The 9,008-nt window shown below is 46.8% G+C and overlaps 1 long non-coding RNA gene across 2 annotated transcripts; it reads right to left on the bottom strand.

Moving 5' to 3' along the window:
• Positions 1-2,408: 2,408 nt before the first annotated feature.
• Positions 2,409-8,738, bottom strand: LOC119263562. 2 transcript variants are annotated; one of them, XR_005130352.1, is made up of 4 exons: positions 8,715-8,738; positions 4,603-4,677; positions 3,405-3,482; positions 2,409-2,959 (listed from the first exon to the last, which is right to left on the bottom strand). It is a non-coding gene; the product is annotated as an uncharacterized LOC119263562 (long non-coding RNA). The 2 variants fall into 2 exon arrangements; XR_005130351.1 differs by lacking the exon at positions 8,715-8,738 and having other exon boundaries at positions 4,603-4,817.
• Between the last annotated feature and the right edge of the window lie 270 nt (positions 8,739-9,008).

Below are 9,008 nucleotides of genomic sequence, written 5' to 3'. Positions count from 1 at the left end.
TGAGTGTGTTCTCTGCTCTATGGGTGTCTTCTACTCAGTACCCATGTAAGAGCACTGGCCAGTCGTGTCGTGGGGGGGGGTAAAACTGGGTAGGGTCCATGTACTCCCTCATTGTGCATACCAGATCTTCAGGCAACAGCAGTTGGGGGTGAGTGTCACTTTCTGGGAGTGATACATAGTAACAAACTGGATTACCCAGCTGGTCATAAGTGAATAGTTTTGGTGCTCGCCTTTCCCTTCTCGGTCTCTGATGCTGATGCTCGCCATAATCATCATTAACAGCAGTGGACAGAGGGAGTGATGTGTCCTTTCCCAAGATACTTTCCTGTTGCACTGGCAGTCCCTCTTGAGCAGACTCCTCTAACTCGATGTCCTGATCCACTGTGCAGTCTCCGTCTTGGGCCTCACTTTGCGGGAGTTCATTTTCTGATCCAGTAACTGGACTCTCAGCATTCACTGTTGGCTCATGGGCTGTAGGCCGACTCTCACATTCAGTGTTAACACCATCATGAGGCTGTGTTTTAGGTATATAGCAGTATCCATAGTCATCTTCTTCACTATCAACCTCTGCTTGGATCTCCTCTTCGCCTTCAGTATTTGCTCCAGCTCCTACTTTTCTCCTTGAGCTTGCTGTCTTGAGTTGGATCTCCAGTGGTAAATAATCACATGGCAACAACAGATTGCGGTGGAGAATCCTGCTTTCTCTCCCCTTCCCTAATTCTGGAACAACTTCATAGATTGGGAGATCGTTATTCACCTGGCAAATAACTTTGTGGATGCGATCTTCCCAATGGTTTCGGAGTTTCCCTGTCCCACCTCTGGGTGTCAAATTTCTCACAAGGACACGATCACCTTCCTGCAACACAGAAGTCCTGCTTTTCTTATCATGGTTTCTTTTACCTCTCGGCAGACTTTTGGGCATTCTCTTGTGTGACCTCATAGGCTTCCTGCATCCCAGATTTCCATCTCTTCATATGTTCCTGATGATCACTTGTCCCACTCTCAGGAGTTAGGCGAAACAAAAGATCAATTGGAGGTCTCAGGGGTCGTCCATAAGAAGAAAAAAAGGAGAAAACCCAGTGACTTCACTGCGGGTACAATTGTAAGCATACACAAGCTTGTTAAACGAATTTTTCCAGTTTGACTTTTCTCTTTCTTACAGCGTCTTCAACATCTGGAGGAGGGTCCTGTTAAAGCGCTCCACTTGGCCGTTCCCTTGAGGGTGATAGGGAGTCGTCCTAGAGCTTAACACACCACAGTTTCTCTTTAGTTGTGCAAACAGCTGATTTTCGAATTCCCCTCCCTGATCGTGGTGTATGCGCATAGGAAACCCAAACTTCAACGCATAGTCACCAAAGACTTTGTCAGCTACAGTTTTGGCCGATTTTGACGTTGTAGCGTACGCCTGCGCAAAGCGAGTGAAATGGTCAATTACTACGAAGACATATTCGTAACCACCTGAACATCTGTCTATGTGAAGGAAGTCAACTGACACCAGTTCAAAGGGTTGAGTAGTGGTAATGCTTGTAAGAGGAGCCCTAGTTTCTCTACTGGGTTTCTTCTGTTTTTAAGATCCAACAAGGAGAACAGAACATTTTCCTCCACAGCTTTCAGTGGAACCGGCCTTAACCCAGTGAAACGGGTCGGTACCGTGTGGGTTTAGCGCGTTATATTAGCGTTTAGCCGAGTTAAACCCGCTTTACACTGAGCCGTCCTGCCAGGAAAGCTAACGAGGATTAGCGTGATGAGCTGCTGAGCGCTGAAACAGAGGAGGTGGTTTTCTGAGGAGAAACAGTGAAATAAACTCACCCAGATGTCCTGCTGAGCCGGGGGCTGAACTTCTGATCAACATTAGCGGGAGACTGATGAGGAGGCGGGGCTACACTGATGAGGAGGCGGAGCTACACGGGGAGACTGATGAGGAGGCGGGGCTAGACGGGGAGACTGGTGAGAAGGCGGAGCTACACGGTGAAACTGATGAGGCGGGGCTACACGGAGAGACTGATGAGGAGGCGGGGCTAAACGGGGAGACTGATGAGGAGGCGGGGCTACACGGGGAGACTGATAAGGAGGCGGAGCTACACGGGGAGACTGATGAGGAGGCGGGGCTACACGGGGAGACTGATGAGGAGGCGGGGCTACATGGGGAGACTGATGAGGAGGCGGGGCTACACGGGGAGACTGATGAGGAGGCGGGGCTACACGGGGAGACTGATGAGGAGGCGGGGCTACACGGGAGACTGATGAGGAGGCGGGGCTACACGGGGAGACTGATGAGGAGGCGGGGCTACACGGGGAGACTGATGAGGAGGCGGGGCTACACGGGGAGACTGATGAGGAGGCGGGGCTACACGGGAGACTGATGAGGAGGCGGGGCTAAACAAGGAAACTGAAGAATCTCTCAGCTGTTCATTAAACAGGAAACAGAAGCTGCTTCCAAACTTTATTATCGGTGTTTTAGCAGCACATTCAGAACAACGACAGCACAGCTAGAAAAGAGTTTAAGAGGATCTACTAACCTAAACAATGAGAACAAGAGGAAAACTACAGAGAAGAAACTGAAAATATACAAACTCTACATTAATAAATCTGATTTACACAGTGACATTTTAACTCAAACTGGATCCAAATCATCTCAACTCTGTTCACACTGAGCGATCAGAACCGCCTGGTTCTGGTCCGTGTTTGGATCATCATGGTGTATAACAGCACTACAGTGAATAAAGACCCTTCATAAACAGAAGCTCCTCTGACTGATCTGAGAGAATCTCTCTGACTTTAGGAGATCATCTGATGTGTTTTGAGCTCTAGAAGCTCTTTAATCCTCAGAAATCCTCCGTACGCCTCTTTAATGTTCTGTCCATAGAGCTGAAGCTGCAGTGGTGAATGAAGAGTAAATGAACAGCTGTTAGTTCTCGTTCTCTGGAGCTCTTCTCATCGCTGGGTGAGGACGGACAACCTGGAAAACAGGAGATCTTAGGGACTTTCATGAAGCTCAACCAGAGAATGAAGGAACACACAGAGTGCAGACTTAGTCAGAGCGTCGTAATCAGACGTCCTGGTTTCAGGGTTCAGGGCTGAGTACGTGTCACTGGGAGAGTCTCTAACAGGCTGAGGGTAAAAACACAAGCTCACAGAACTGAACGCCCCCTGCAGGCTGACTGTCAGAATCAGTGACGGGCATTTCAGTCAAATCTGGTCTTCAGTCTGTAATAAAATTCTAAAGTCATTTCTACACGATTTCACCTTCAGGGGTTTAGACTACTGTAACTCTCTACCTGAGAGGCAGGAGTTCTTTAAAACATCGGAAATTAGAGCCAGCAGTCCTGACGTGTGACGTGCTGTGAAATTATAAATCTAAACACACTAATAACCACAGTAATGTTCACACACACCAGACTTACTGTGAGAGTGTCGTAGTCGGAGGACCTGGTGGTGGAGTTCAGAGCTGAGTACGTGTCGCTGGCAGAGTCTCTAACCTGCTGTAAAACACCAGAATATTGCAGCGTGTTTAATAAGGGTTTGGGTCATGTTAACCTCAGCTTGGGTTTTCTTGGCATTTGTTAACTTTTGTTAATATTTTAAAATTTTGTTAATTCATTAATAATTTTACGGAGACTCTTATTGGGGAAGGCGGGGCTGGGAGACACCCCGGGTTGTGGGTGGGTGTCCCTGAGCTGTGAGGGAGACATAATCTGAGAAAGAAAACAAGCTGAAGAATTCTGCTGATGTTCAGTTCAGCTGCCATGTACACATCAGGGTGCAGATGTAAACAAATCAAGCCCACAGGCAGCGTTTAACAGAAACCGTTAAGACTCCAAAATACTCCGCTAAAGCAGATTGGGAGGCTTTCCATGCTAAATTTGAACTGGACGCCAAGTAGCAAGAGTGGTCTGATGTCTGGGCAGTGATGCGGCCCAAATTCCTTCAGTCTAAACCGTGAAACTGGTGAAGACAGGCAGGGGAACCATTAAGGAACCTCAGTTATATGGGCTCACGATCCCACGCCGTCTCCTGTACAGAGCAAATCTACCCAAGACCAGTTCCACTACACACAGTCTCCAGCTGGGCTGCTCATCCACACACAGCTGGCCCACCCACACAATGTGACTGAGGCCCTGGAGTCGGTGCTGGAGAGAGAAATGGTGAGTCCAGGAGCTTCATGGTGCACAGATGTCACCATTCCTGCAGTCGGAGTTCTGGAGTAGCCAGTGTGGATGCAGGAGACGACGTAAATGACCTGAAGACTGGCACTCCCGGGAGCCACACAGACAATGGCATGGTGCTGCACACACACACACACACACACACACACACACACACACACACACACACACACACACACACACAGAGAGAGAGAGAGACACACACACACACACACACACACACACACACACACACACACAGAGACAGACACACACACACACAGAGACAGACACACACACACACACACACACACACACACACAGAGAGAGAGAGAGACACACACACACACACACACACACACACACACACACACACAGAGAGAGAGAGAGAGACACACACACACACACACACACACACACACACACACTCTCCCACACACACACAGAGCAGACTCACAGTCAGAGTGTCGTAGTCGGAGGACCTGGCGTTGGGGTTCAGAGCCGAGTACGTGTCGTCTCCACACTTCGGAGCCTTTCAGAGAGACGAGGAGAAACAGCTTCAGTTTCTATTCAGGACCAGTCAGAGATTCTCACACAGGTACAGTGTTTAAGCTGAGGGTGCTGAAACGTTAAAGCCCCTGTCTGCTCATTTTCAGGATTTTCTTTTATGATCTAGAGTTTGTGATATTTTTATTCTGAACTGTCAGAGAAAAAATTTCTTTAAATTACATTTTTGCCTTTTGTCTCTGTTTGATTTGAGTTGGGTGGGACTACATTTGGCACAGCTGATCTGTCAGAGTGCCACTCAGAGTTAATCAGTATTACAGGAAGAAAAGAAAATCCAGGTCGGAGCCCCAATGAGCGTCGCCAGCGGCGACAGGGGCACGGAAAAACTCCCTAAAGAGGAAGAAACCTTGAGAGGAACCAAGACTCAGAAGGGGAACCCATCCTCCTACGGTCCACACCGGATAGCAAACATTATTAGTATAAAGTTTATAGTACAAAGTGGGAAAAGAGAAGCAGCGATTAACTTGATTAGTTTATGATTGTGCAGCAGCATCTGAGGGTGAGGAGCATCTGAGGGTGAGGAGCATCTGAGGGTGAGGACTGCACAGCGTTGTAATGCAAGAAGCTCAGTGGTGGTCAAGCTGGTCCAGAAGGCTGGTGAGCAGCGGCGCCTGATAAAGGCAGAAGAGGCAGCAGCATCAGACGCACAGGATGGGCAGCTGATCAACTCGGCAGAGAAAGGAAAGAAAGACGCGGTCAGTTCTGTAAAGAGTGACTGACCACAGAGTCAGTTCTGTAGAGAGTGGCTGACCACAGAGTCAGTTCTGTAAAGAGTGGCTGACCACAGAGTCAGTTCTGTAGAGAGTGGCTGACCACAGAGTCAGTTCTGTAAAGAGTGGCTGACCACAGAGTCAGTTCTGTAGAGAGTGGCTGACCACAGAGTCAGTTCTGTAAAGAGTGGCTGACCACAGAGTCAGTTCTGTAAAGAGTGGCTGACCACAGAGTCAGTTCTGTAAAGAATGACTGACCACAGATTACAGTATAACAGGGCAGCAGAGACTCCAGCAGGTCCAGATCTGACAGGGAGACTAAGCACCAAAGGCTCCACTATACAAGTGAGTTTTTAGCCTCGACTTAAAGACTGAGGCTGAGTCTGAGTCCTGAACATTAGCAGGAAGGTTATTCCAGAGCTGGGGGGCTTTGTATGAGAAGCTCTCCCCCCTGATGGAGCTTTATTAGTTCTAGATACCAGTAGTGAGCAGCACCTTGTGATCTAAGTAGGCGTGATGGTTCATAGTGGGAGAGAAGGTCACTCAGGTACTGAGGGGCGAGCCCGTTTAGAGCTTTATAGGTCAGTAATAGGATTTTATAATCAATGTGAAATTTAACTGGTAACCAGTGCAGGGCTGATAAAACTGGGCTGACCTGGTCAAACTTTCTGGCTCTTGTGAGACTCTGGCTGCAGCGTTCTGGACCAGCTGAAGCTTGTTGAGGCTTTTGCTGGGACGTCCAGACAGCAGGACATTACAGTGTCCAGCCTTGAAGTAATGAATGCATGAACTAGCTTTTCTGCTTCCTGTAGAGATCATGCATTTCTTAATTTAGCGATATTGTGGAGATGCAGGACGGCTGTTCTAGTGATATTAGTTATATGTGTGTTGAAGGACAGATCAGCGTCCATCACGACACCAAGACTTTTAACAGATGAGCTTGAAGCAGCTGAGAGATTGTTAAGTTTGAGTGTTGAGTTAGACAGTTTGTTTCTAGCTGCTTTTGGACCAAGAAGCAGGACCTCTGTTTCATTAGAGTTAAGTAGCAGAAAGTTACTAAACACCCAGTCTTTTATGTCTTTTACACAGTCCTCAATGTTGTCATCTGGTTTGCTTGATATATATAAGGTTTTTACTGACAATGGTGCCTAATGGTAGCACATATATCGTGAATAATATAGGCCCTAAAACAGAGCCTTGTGGAACACCATACTTTACTTTTACAAGGACAGATGATTCGCCCTTTACATTAATGAACTGATAGCGATCAGTGAGGTAGGACCTGAACCAGGAAAGAGCTGTTCCTGTTACCCCTACAGGGTTTTCTAGTCTATCTAGTAGGATAGAGTGGTCTATTGTGTCAAATGCTGCACTAAGATCAAGGAGGACTAGCAGAGACACATTTCCTTTGTCAGAGAAAAATAAAAAGATCATTCACAGTTTTTACTAGTGCTGTTTCTGTGCTGTGATGTGGCCTAAAACCAGACTGGAATTTTTAATGTAGATGATTCCTATGAAAATAGGAGCTGAATTGTTTTACTACCACTTTTTCCAGGATCTTAGATATGAAGGGGAGATTCGAGATGGGTCTATAGTTTGATAGTTCACAGGGATCGAGGTTCGCTTTCTTAACCAGTGGTCTAATTACAATTAAAACACAATGAGGACCACAGAAATTCCTCCACTGTGTCCGCTAATCTGACCGCTGACTAATAACAGGAGCAGAGTCCAGCAGTTAGATGGTTACAGGTTATGGATATAACGTTAGTGCTGAGCGTTCAGTATCAGACATGATCCGTCTGATCTACCCATCGTCAGATAAAAGCCTGAGTTCTCCAACATGATCTGGAAATGTCATTAAATCTCTAAAATGACCAGCAGACAGTTTCTTCTCCTTTCTGCACTTGGGTCTCTCCAATTCGGAGAGCGGCTGAGCAGAGTGAAGTGGTCCGTTTTTCAGGGCGAGGGCTTAAACGTGCAGGGCTGAACTTCTGCTACTGGGTGGCTCTCTGCTCATGATTTAGTGACGCCCACAAGGCGAACAACAGTTCACAGATTGATCTGGGTCCACTGTCGAGTCTTGAGTGTCCAGTAGACAATACTCTAGCCCTAAATGATGTGGAAAAGCTGGTGCCTTTAGAACCTCCAGGCTGGACTCCTGTAACACCATTTTAGCTGGACGCTCCAACACCTTATTAAATAAGCTCCAACTGGTCCAGAGTGCAGCTGCAAAAAACTTTGACCATATATCCCCAATCCTGTCATCCTCACACCATCTGCCTGTTAAATTTGGTGTAGAGTATAAAATCCTTCTGATAAAGTGTGAATCATTAAATGGCCCTGCAGTATCGTAGTGAATTCATTCAGTCATATGAACCCAAAATAACGACTCGCTGACGGTTCCTCAGATTAGAAAAACCACAGCAGGGGCTCAAGCTTTTTCCTACGTATCCCCAAAATTGTGGGATCATCTCCCGACCTCTGTTCGGGACTCAGACACGCTCTCTACATTTAAAACTAGACTCAAAACTTTTCTGATCACATGAGCGTTTTACTAATATCAGCTGTTGCACTATTACTCACTAATATCTCTCCATAAATGGACCTGTCCTGTTAATCAATCTCTCTCTTTATTTCAGCCTCTGAGCGACGTCTGCCTGAGTTCCCACATGGGAGGCACCAGAGCTGCTAGAGTCACCAGAGCGCTCTGTTGGCTGATCTGCACCTGACCATCATGAACTGACCCTCATGAACTGACCCTCCTGCTGCTGCTGCACAAACTCAGTGTATCTAATTAACCGGGGCTCCAGCTGTTTTCCCTCGTTGTGAACTATAATACTTTATACTAATGCTGCTTGCTATCCGGTGTGGTCCAGAGGAGGATGGGAGCAAAGATGTCCTGTTGGTCTCAGCTGTTTTTTCCAGCAGGCTGAGCTGCAGGCATTACACTGTACAAATGTAAACCTACTAAACACCTGGCAGGTGTGACGGCTTCAGATAGGAGTCTGTGTACAAACTACATTCCTCACTGTTTCAACATGTTTTGCCTCTTTTCTTTCAAAACCATATTTACTGTGTGTAGCGCTTCAGTTCTGTCCTTCAGACTGAAGGTTCTTCTATAATGAAACGCTTATTTGAAGACGCATCAAACCTAAAACTGCTGCGAGCTGCAGGTGAACAGCATTGTGGGAATGACAGACAAAGTCCTGCACATCAAATTGGAAAGGAAAGGTTGTGTTAACCTGTTGGAAGCTCTAATCTAATGTGTTTTGTTTGGGTTGATTCTCAGTACCTGAACATCTGCTCCTCCCTCTGCTTCTCTCTTCCTCCTAAACACACAGATTAAACCCAGACAGGCTGTTTTAGGAGTTTCCATTTGAGGATAAAATTGAGCTCCTGATTAAAACTGCATTTCATAGTAATAACCAGCTCACTCACTGAAGACAGACAGCAGCAGTAATAAGAGACAGAACCAGAGCAGAACCGACTCCAACGGTTCCCCACACAGCAAACTGCTTCCACAGCCCAGCTGAACAGAGATAAAGAACCTTTTAGAACATTTATACAGATAAACCCTTTTAGAATA

The sequence above is a fragment of the Pygocentrus nattereri genome, chromosome 6, assembly GCF_015220715.1.
Source record: "Pygocentrus nattereri isolate fPygNat1 chromosome 6, fPygNat1.pri, whole genome shotgun sequence".
NCBI lineage: Eukaryota > Metazoa > Chordata > Actinopteri > Characiformes > Serrasalmidae > Pygocentrus > Pygocentrus nattereri.
The sequence above is the reverse complement of the archived record's forward strand: the minus strand, read 5'-3'. Positions and strand labels throughout refer to the sequence as shown.